Below are 11,289 nucleotides of genomic sequence, written 5' to 3'. Positions count from 1 at the left end.
ATATATATATATATATATATATATATATATATATATATATATATATATATATGCATTGACCAACCGACCTAAGACCTACACGTACTAGATTACTAGAATCCTAACCGGAATCAACATGAACCTGACAGGAATCCTAACCGGGATCAAACTACTACCTACACGTACACATAGCTAGACTCCAACAAGTACAATAATCACCGGCAAGCCTGATCGCAACAGTACTAGCCCTAACTAACAGACATATGTTTGGATTACTCCTACATTCACTGTACACAATGGTAATAGTCGGAACCAGATACAAACCAATAAAAAACAAGATCTCAGATCTGCAACCATTAAAGAGTTGTATGTTAGTCCTTGCTTCAGTTCAACCCAAATTTTACAATGACACTATTATATTTAAATCTTGATTATTGCAATACATGAATAATTAATTAACACACCAGGTTGCTCTTGTAACCAGGCAAGACGAATTTATGAACTTGCAAGCATGGCAATCAGATCGACATCCACACAACACCAGTACGAACATTTTCTAGATAAAACTTTATTTGTATATTATTTCAGAATTTAAACTATTTTGTGCGGGTCACACACGACGCTGTGTGACACTTTATTTGTCACCGCTACATCGACATATGCATCGAATAAGCAACGGTGATCCAACTATATATTACTAGAGATATTTCCTTATCAGTAGGCACCAACTCCGGTGCCAACGCTGGATGGCATACTACTGGTGGTGCCGTACAACGGCACGTTGACACTGCACATCGTTGGCAGGGTACGGAGTGCAATAGAAGTCATCACCTCAAGTTGAGCTATTTGGTGTGGCTGCAAGAAGGTACCATGTGGTACCTGTTGTTGTTGAGGCCGTTGACCCAGTTGCTGTTGTTGAGGTTGTTGGAAAGAACATTGTCCGAGCTGCTTCTGTTACTGCGACTGCTGTTGGGGTTGGGAGACACCTTGGCCCGACTGTTGGGGTTGTTGCTGCTGAGGTTGATTGAAACCCTGACACTGTTGTTGTTCTTGTAGGACGATCGAGTAGATGATGGCACGGATTGCCTCATAGCGCGATTGTTCGGGGATTTGCGGCAACTGTAGGCAACATTGTTGTTGCATCACATGGCAACTGCTCTGCTGCAACATTTGCGACCTAGCAAGACTTTGTGGCATTGCCACAGGGCTGCATTGCTGCTGGAGGAATACCTTGCATGGGTTTAGCTGCTGCAAGATAGATGGATGAACAAATGGTATTTGTGGTTGCGGTAGAACTGGTTGTTGTTGCGAGAATGGTGGTTGTTGCGGTAGAATTGGTTGTTGTTGTTGTGAAAATGGTGGTTGTTGCGGTAGTACTGGTTGTTGCTGCTGCAAAAATGGTGGTTGTTGCTGTGAAAATGGTGGTAGTTGTTGCTGCGAAAATTGTGGTTGTTGTTGTGAAAATGGTGGTTGTTGTTCCTGCGATAATGGTTGTTGTTGTTGTTGTTGTTGTTGTTGTTGTGAACATGGTTGCTGTTGTGGAAATGGTTGTGGTTGTTGTTGGATGGATTGTTATTGTTGGTGCGATAATGTTTGTTGTGTTGGTAATGGTTGTTGCTGCGATGGTTTCTCCAAACCAGGGATGTGGCTATTCTCCATTTGTGCAATGGCACTTGTCGCCGCAACGGCGAGGAGGGCAAAGATGAGGAAGGTCTTCATAGTGGATTAGTGTTAACTAGTGTTTCTTGGTTTTGATGCTTGTGCTTGTGATGATATTTGTACTTCATGCCTATTTATAGTAGCCCGGGCACCACCTCTTTCCTTCTTTGCATCAGCTTTAATAATTTTGTTTGGATGCATCTGAAATGAATTTTTGGTACATTGTGTTAGGTTGCGCTAGCTACAAGCATACTTTTGGATTGATCATCAAGGTTGCTTTTTAGTTGTGCACATGATCATACACAAAGTATAGAAATCCTGATGCTTGCTAAAGATGACTTGCCTTATTCACTTTACATGTCACACACTTATCTGTATAGTATCACTTTTGCAACCGAGTTTGGAACCTTGTATAGGTTGTCAGCCATAAACAAGAAAGACAAAACTTGTGTAGGACTAAGTTTGCAATCGTGTGTGGTCTGTTAAGATATGCTTGATTATTAAAGCCTTGCACGTGGAGGGTTCTTCTAGACTCAGTTGCTTTTCATAAAACTAACTTTGTATTGTTCTCTAAGATGATAAGATAAACTAACACCTAGAGAGCATGACATGACTCATCGAATTCCCTTTACATGTAAAGGATGGTAATTTCTTACAAGCTACTCCTACTAGCATATATCGGGTCCTAACTCTAGACACGTTATCATCGGTTCCATCTTTTTTTTTGAGAGAGAGAAATCATCAGTTCCATGGCTTTTTTGAGACAATCAGTTCCATCTATGTTTTTTTTTGAGAAATAGTTTCATCTATGGGTGTAGGATTTTTTTTTTTGGGGGGGGGGAATGGTAGATGAGGCTGGAACAGAGGCCCCAGCCTGGAGTGAGAGATTAGGCCCAACGTAAGCATTGTGTGTGTTAGGGCACCAAATTCGAACTGGGCTATAGTTTTCGGAGGCCCCAACGTTAGAAGCTCAGCCCACACTCCGCCGATCTGCGTCTTCTTCGTCTCCCTTCCTCCTCCTCCTCCTCCCCGGCCGGACCGCTCGCCGGCACAGCCTCTCCCGGATCCCACTGCCCGCGGCCGCTCCACGTACGTGCGAGGCGGCGGAGGCGTCAACCTCCCTTCCATGCTCCGCATCCGGCCCCCCACCACCACCGCCACCTCTCGAGGTACCCACTCGCTACCCTTCCCCATTCTTTCCTACCCTCAACCTCTCTGGTATCCTCTTCTAACAGCTCTTTTTATTTCCATTGTGGATGTACTCGACAAGAAGATCTCGGAGTTCCTCCGTTGGCAGCCAGTCTGGCCTCCCCGTCTACACAAGGTATCGATCCTGTCTGTTCGTCTCTTCCAGCTATTCGATTCACACGAATTAGAGAGGCGTGCCCATCTCCATGCTAGCTGCGTGAATCAGGAGGGTCAGCACGAAGCATAATTCAGCTGCATAGCCAAACAGCGATGTACATATGTGCTTTGCTAGCTGAGTAACTCTGTGCTTTATGTGGATGCCGCTTCAAAAGTTCAAATAATCATCAAATTCCTCCTTTGCGCACTATGCAGGTGGAGTGGAGGACATTCCGTTCCTCTCTGATGTGTGAGAAGAAAGTTCATCTCCGGTGGAGCGATGTCCAAGTTAGTTACAGCATCCAGTCATCTGTATAATCTCAGTGTTTATTCTGTTTTGGACTGTCGTATTTCATATGTGCATCAGAGGAAATGTGCTTTCTAGCTAGAGGCATGTTGCAGCTGGCCGAGTCCCAGATCTCATTTCATTTATATGGCCATAGGAAGCGATCAATAAAAGGGCACTGGAATTTATCTTCTAACACCACTGTTGTTCTAGCTCCCTGTCTTTGTTTTTTTTTGCCCTCGTTGTATGGTTGCCAAGTCAGGCATCATCTGATTTTAGTTAGTCAAGCCGATCTCATTATTTAGCGGATAAAAAGAATTCCATATGGCTCCTATGCCGGTTTTCACTGTCTCACAATAATGGAACATATTAAGCTCACCAAATTGTATCCGTCAAAGATAAAAATGCTCACCAAATTATATCGCGTACTCATATGTATCTTTCATCATCGAATAACAGGAGATTGACAAGTTGTGTTTTATCATATCAGCATATTAAGTGTATCCTTTGTCCATATCAAAATGGGATAGTCATCTGACAGCTTATTATGCTCATCTCTGAACTCGGTCATGCCCCTTCAGTGTTAGTTAGAGGTGTCACTAAAAAAGCACAGGAAATTAACCACTTGCCACCGGGTCTTCTCTCTTCAGCAGGAAGCATGTGTTGCATTCAAGATTCAATGAGTTCACGAAAACCAATATTGTGGTCCTCCCTGTGCAGCAGGTACTCAAGTTGAATTATATTTTTATAGTTGCACAGTAGGTGTCCTCTCACACGTCTAGACATGGGAGGTAATTGTTTAATTTGCATTCCTGCAACTTTTTGGAGTATTTAGAACGAAAATTCATACCACTTGCTAAGGTCACAGCCAATGGGACGTCACATTTGAAAAACTGCATTGGATATACTGACACAAATACATAATTAATACTCTATTTGCAATATCCTGGGTGTACTGACATAAATTATTTTACTGCCTGCAAGTTTTCATTTTCTAACTGAAGTGCACATTGTCCCATATGGCTGTCGATACCTCGGTTTAGCCACTTGATTAATTTAAAACCTGCATCGTTAATACCAGCCACCTTGTTTATATTGGCAATGTGTATGGTTGGCTGATCTCATTAGGGCAATTGCTTTCCGGTTAAAATGATGCTGCAGATAATCTCACTGGGGCGGCTAATTCTAATTGTTTCTACGTTTGTTGTCAACAGATTAAAATTCTATATTTAATTCTAAAAACTGAGTAGTGTGTTGCATCAGACTATATGAACAGGGCATAATTCTCTGCCAGCCGATTATGTCTGTTCTGAGATCAATCCTGTACTCAATCATAATTAGAGGCCATTCCAAAAAAAAAGAACAATAAAATAACCACTTGATTCGGTGATAAGTATGTGATGTATTGAAGATTCAACTAATCCAAGAACACCATTATTCTGGTCTACCTGGACAGCAGGCACTTGACATAAGTATATGCTGTAGTTGCGCAGTAGGTGTGCTGTCACACGTATAGCCAGTGGAGTTAATTGTTCAATTTGCATTCCTGCAACTCTTTGTATTTGGATAGAAAATTCGTACCATCTGCTAAGGTCACAACCAGTGGAACGTCACTTTTGAAAAACTGGATTCGATTGGATGTACTGATGCAAGTCTATCTATACATCTATCTATACATACATACATACATACATACATACATACATACATACATACATATACATATACATATACATATACATACATACATACATACATATACGTACATACATATACTAATTAGAGACTCCCTAGAAATTACCACGTTAATTAGAAATTATGAGCCGTTTATCTGGTGGGACCAAGTTATGATGGCGTAGATTAAACCATGTAACTTCCAGCCTCCACACTAATAATTTTAAGCCTCCACGCTAATGTATTGTCCTAATAGCATACCATCCAAGTCCAACTCAAGATAAAGAAATCATAGACGTACAATGTACACAGATGTGCCCCCCTCCCCCGTGTCCTCCAGGTCCCCGAGTGAGTGATTACAGTGCCAAAACATGAACATGTACACAGCGGCCAGCCGGCAGAAAAATAAACACACACGGAGGCACACGAGAAATCGCTGGATGGCCACAAGTACGTACCTTGAATTTTCTCTATTGCTTCACTGGTAGATTAATAGCCTAAATGTGTCTTAATGCCTCAACTAGCTGACTATATAACCTAAGATCGGATTATGTGTACGTACAGGAACCAAGGCACATGATGATGTCATGCCTAATGGATCGTGATTATTATTGCTAACGATGTGCCAACCTGCGTCCTGTAGGTCATTCCCGAGCGAGTAATTCCAAGGATATTCAACAATGTTGTAATTTAGTTCTGGATTAGTATTACAAAATAATTATCACGAGCAGTGGCCAATACACTAGCGCGATCAAGTATAGTGATTATGAAGTAGTTCGCTGGGTATAGGTTGGAATATAGTTCATGATCTTTTAAATGTGTGTTAATTGGTTGCTGCTTGCCGGAAAAGGTTGCAGACAGGACAACGGTGCATCAATCAAGGTTGCAGTAGGTGTGTAGATCATCAGTGGATACAAGTTCCTTCAAATTCCCCTTGCAAAAACACCAAGGGTTGTGCTTCAGTCTACCCGTCGGCAGGCGCACGTTCAAGGAGATAGTTCTCCTTTCTACTTGATCCAGTATGCATCCAAACTGGTACGTAAATTAATATTTACCTTCTTCGGACTTTAATATGGTCTTTAGCCATGTACAGTTGTAAGCTCAGAACACATATAAAGGGAGTCCTTAAAATTTATATTACATTTTCTAAAAAAAATGAATTGTCAATGGGCTGGATAAATTCTAGCTTGGATGATGCTAATTCCTTCCACAGTGCAATCATATATACATATTAAGTTATGGCTTTTGCTCTCCAATTATTAGCAGTTATTTTTGATACGAAAAGCGCAGGATAACAAGCCTGGACTCACTTGCATGTGCCTCATATGTCCTTTACTAAAATAGGACGGGATGCTTCAGATTATAAATTGTTAAGATGAGTTGATGTTGTAATCTCTTATATATTTAGTTATCATACAATTTCCCAAGTCATCAGAGTTTTTGAAGCAAAGACACGATTCTTCTAGATCAAAGATAGTATATTTACTAATGAAGAAACATTTCTCACATTTATTTTAATATGAGTGTGTTATTAACTCTTTTGTCGTGCAAATTATGTTCCCACCTCAGAATCAAATGTAAAATATGTTCTGCCTAGCCATGAAGTACTAAACTACTCCTTTTGTATTCTCCATATCATGTAATTTTTATTGATTCAATTAGTTGGATGCCCAATTATAGTAGCCAGCCCATAGAGCTATTGCTACATTTTACCTTGGCAGGAGTTGTCTGTTGGTGCACCTCTTTTATATCTATTTAAGATTTTTTTTTCTCGATTATCATTATAATTTTTCTTTGGACCTTATAACTCACCAATGAATTTATGATTTGTTGCTTTAGATTCTAGGATTTTTTTTCCCTTCGTGTATATGAATTAAAATAAAAATTCTTCACAGATCATACTTCTGCAGTATATTTTGTCACTTGAAACGAGATTTAGTTGAGCCATTGTTCTACCCATCCAATGTTCTTATAAATCAGTGCGACCATGGTGTGTACAATTTTTTTTGTTTCTCTCAATGTTGGCAACAACATCGCATGCAGTTTAGACATTCTTATTCATATCAGTTGTTTTTTAAATGCCTTTTAACTAATTGTCATGTCAAATTTCATGCTTAACTAATTTTTTCTTTAATTTGGCATGCTAAACACACGATAACTTATTATTATTTTAATTATATACTTCAATCCTGCATGTTTTCATGTATTAATTTAACTTATAATTAAATCCATGGAACGAGCTTCAAAATGCGTAATAAATAACTTAATTAATCATTATGGCTGATTGTAGGTACAATTTGTGTCCCAAAAAATATGACATATTAGAAAGTGGCATTGTTCTAAACATATTTGACCATTATTTCGTACATGTTATCATTAGTGAAAACTAATTTTCATGAAAAAAATCTAATTAGAGGGCAACAATTAAGCAAGATATGTGCCATAACTTACATGCTAAGTTTGGTACAGAAGAATATGACCATGAAATATATTGTTCCCTTCTCCTTGCGAATATAGAAAATAACCTGTAGTTACCGGAAGCTGAATCGCTTATTTGGTAATAATAATAACTGTATTTTCTTTATGTTCATGTCAAATAGGCATTAACTGGACCAGCCCGTGCAAATGCACGGGTTGACGACTAGTACCGAATATAATGATCTACTTGCAATATTTTAGTTGCATGTGTCATCTTGCGCTCTGGTTCTGTCTCAATAAGAAATGAAGATGCCCCCAGCTATTAATGTGGTATGCTGGTTGTCCTATTATACATCAGCCCAAAAAGAATGCCCAGTGCTGAGCTGTTCAAGATTGGATGGTTGTTTTTGGTTCCCATAACGCGAGCTCACCGACTTCGCTCCCAGAAAGTCAATACTCACCTTGGCTTCCAGTTTCATTAGTACCAAAGCAATGCACATCGTGCTCACAACATTCTCTTCTCCATTCCACACTGTGCTCGTGTTTCCCTTTGTAGTGCCAATCGTGTGAGCATTCGAATGGTGGAGGTGGTGGCCGCCATGGTGATCCGGCCGCTGGTGTCCATGCTAGTGAACAAGACGGCCAACTCCTTCCTGGGCCAGTACAAGGTGATGGAGGGAATGGAGGAGCAACAAAAGAATCTCAAACGCAAGCTTCCGGCCATACTCGACGCCATGACCGACGCCGAGAATCAGGCAATGGAGCATAGAGATGGGGCCAAAGCCTGGTTCCAGGAGCTCAAGACGGTGGCTTATGAGGCAAATGAGGTCTTCGACGAATTCAAGTACGAAGCACTCCGTCGTGAAGCCAAGAAGAAGGGGCACTACACCAAGCTTGGGTTCAATGTAATTAAACTCTTCCCTACTCACAACCGTATTGTGTTCCGTTACAAGATGGGCCGTAAGCTTTGCCAGATTCTGAAGTCATTTATGTCCTCATAGCAGAGATGCATTCCTTTAGGTTCAAGTACCGACCACTGTTGCCTGTGTCCAAAAAATGGATGCAGACGGACAATGTTATCATTGACCCACAAGAAATTGCCAGCAGATCCAGACACGAAGATAAGAAGAATATTGTTGATATATTACTTGGTGAAGTTAGTAGTTCAGATCTCATGATTATTCCCATTGTTGGAATGGGTGGCCTTGCCAAGACTACATTAGCACAACATCTATACAATGAACCTAAAGTTTAGAAGCATTTCCAGTTGCTGCTTTGGGTCTGTGTATCTGATACATCTGATGTGAACTCCCTGGCTAAGAGTATAGTTGAAGCGTCTCCCAAGAAGAATGATGATACATACAAACCACCACTCGATAGACTTCAAAAACTGGTCAGCGGGCAGAGGTATCTCCTTGTATTGGATGATATATGGAAAAACAGAGTTCCATAAGTGGGAAACACTGAAGGCTTGTCTGCATGGTGGCATGGGTAGTGTAGTGTTGACAACCACTCGTGATAAACAAGTTGCTGAAATCATGGGTGCATATAGAGCCTACAGTCTCACTTATTTGGACGATAGATTCTTAAAGGAAATTATTGATGCAAAGCATTCAGTTCGGAGAAAGAAATGCCCGGCGAGCTAGTCGAGATGGTTGCTGAGATTGTGAAGAGATGTTCTGGTTCTCCTTTAGCTGCAACTGCATTGGGCTCTGTACTTCGTACCAAGACCAGCGAAGAAGAATGGAAGGCTTTATCATCTAGAAGCAGCATTTGCACCGATGAGACTGGAATTTTGCAAATACTAAAGCTCAGCTATAATGACTTGCCATCACACATGAAGGAGTGCTTTGCTTTTTGTGATGTATTTCCCAAGGATTGCAAGATTAATGTGGAGGAGCTTATCCAACTATGGATCACAAATGGCTTTATCCCGGAACAGGAGGAAGATCGTCTTAAAACCATTGGAAAACATATTTTCAGTGAGCTAGCATCAAGGTCGTTCTTTCTGGACATAGAGGAATTTAAGGGCCACGGGCAGTATTGTTTCAGAACTACATGCAAAATCCATGATCTTATGCATGATATTGCAATGTCTGTTATGGGAAAGGAATGTGTCGTTGCAATTAAGGAACTAAGTCAAATTGAGTGGCTTTCGGATCATGGAAAAAATACACTCTAGGGCAGCCAGTCAACACGACCGGCGGGACGAACCATAAGTTTGGACCGTGTGGCCCCTGGTGGTGGTCATGGAGACCAACTGCCCCGGGGGCGGCGCGGAGCTGAAGCAGCAGCGGCGGCTAGGGTTTGGATCAGTTAGGCTGATACCATGTTAGAAGGGAATAGAAAGAGGTTGGTGAAATCGTTGTTTATTGCTTGAGACTCGTCGGCATATATATACATATATACATATATATATATATATATATATGTGTGTGTGTGTGTATATATATATGTATATATACATATATATATGTATGTGCCGACGAGTCTCAATACTTCCTAGTCTATCCTAAGTTTCCAATCTAATCACAATACTCAACAAGTACCCACGAGTGTCGGTCACTGCAGAGGCGACATCGATCCAGTGGTCGAGGTTGCCGCCACAGATAAAGCCCCCTGTCCAAGCACAAGGCATGCAGATCCTCACCGCCACCTTCATCGGCTCCCATGCGGCGCACCGCCGGCCTCTCGGGTGGCAACATGGAGGGGAGTCGGTATTGGGGGCGCGGTCGGCTACGCTAGGGTTGAAGTGCCCGAGTCGCCCCGGAGGGAGCAATGCCTTTGCGGAGGGGTTTTTCACCAATCACCTACAATGTCTTTCTGAATTCATGTAGACGTTTTTCCAGGCGAAGCAGCAGGAATTTAGCTGCTAGCTCTACTCCACACACTAGTTAAAGGAATTTCCACTAGTACATATATTGTCGTATTTTTCATATAATAAAAAGTCTAACAATTATTCTGTGGTCTACACGAGTAGACCAGTACAAGACAACTCCACCGGAAACAAATAAGACGAATCTGAAATAATACTACCTATGATATCCATATAATAAAACTAGCCAAGCATAGCGCGCAAACAAACTAGTTAGCTCATGATCAGGCCGGGCGGCCTGGATGAATCAATTAGCTGGAGTTCCCGTGCGAGTCGCAGGTGGATGGATCGGTTATGCACTTGAGCAGCACCGCTTGCGCTCTGGTGCATGCTGCGGCGTCCGGCTTCGGCCCCAAACACGCATAAGCCCATTTGTCGAACTTGTCCAGCACGCAGAAGTACCTGCTAGGACACTCGAGGCCGGCCGTTACTTTTTCCATATTTGCCACGATGCCGGCCACGGACTTCTCCAACGACGTCTCCATGGCGATGGCCGACGGTGTTGCTGGGCTCTCCATCACGATGAGACGGGGGTCCAACCAGGGCTTGAAAGTCTCTGTCGATGTCGATGGTTTTCCCATGGATCTGCTTGCTCTTGTATTTTTATAGGCGCACGTACGCGCTGATACGAGTCGGGTCCAACTAGGATTTGATATGTGTTGGTTCTGGAAAGTATTTCTCGTGACCGACCATAGTACGGCTAAACCTAGGCGGACAAGAAAACAAATCAAAGACTAGTCCGGTCTACAGGACAGGTACAACTACTAGCGCATGCATGGCGTGAGGCTCCAGCGTCGGGTGTCGGCTCTGGACATGCAACACCATGAGCCCGGAGGACGATGGATGGCGACAGACGGCAGCAGCTAGCCGCGACGGGGATGGATGGCAGCGGCAGCGGCGGCGCCTGCCGGACCTCGTGCTCCTCCACGACATGGTGTGAACCGATCAATGACTGTGAATTGCATGGATTTGGCGGACGGGTTCATGTTCTCGGAAGGCTTCATCGACACCACGGCGTTTCTGACTCCTCAGAACCCAAACTTGTTTTTCTAAA

The 11,289-nt window shown here is 42.3% G+C and overlaps 1 long non-coding RNA gene and 2 pseudogenes across 1 annotated transcript; 2 read left to right on the top strand and 1 right to left on the bottom strand.

Annotated features, from left to right (window-relative positions):
* Nucleotides 1-520: 520 nt before the first annotated feature.
* LOC147988310 (gamma-gliadin B-I-like) lies at nt 521-1,755 on the bottom strand (annotated as a pseudogene).
* A 751-nt stretch (nt 1,756-2,506) lies between these two features.
* Nucleotides 2,507-3,423, top strand: LOC147988309 (uncharacterized). The gene is made up of 3 exons (XR_015611569.1): nt 2,507-2,807; nt 2,912-2,962; nt 3,199-3,423. It is a non-coding gene; the product is annotated as an uncharacterized LOC147988309 (long non-coding RNA).
* A 3,996-nt stretch (nt 3,424-7,419) lies between these two features.
* Nucleotides 7,420-9,542, top strand: LOC147988308 (putative disease resistance protein RGA3; annotated as a pseudogene).
* Nucleotides 9,543-11,289: the final 1,747 nt, after the last annotated feature.

Source organism: Triticum urartu, chromosome 1A (genome assembly GCF_056163025.1).
Source record: "Triticum urartu cultivar PI428250 chromosome 1A, HENAU_Tu73, whole genome shotgun sequence".
NCBI lineage: Eukaryota > Viridiplantae > Streptophyta > Magnoliopsida > Poales > Poaceae > Triticum > Triticum urartu.
This window is presented reverse-complemented; position numbering and strand designations above follow the sequence as displayed.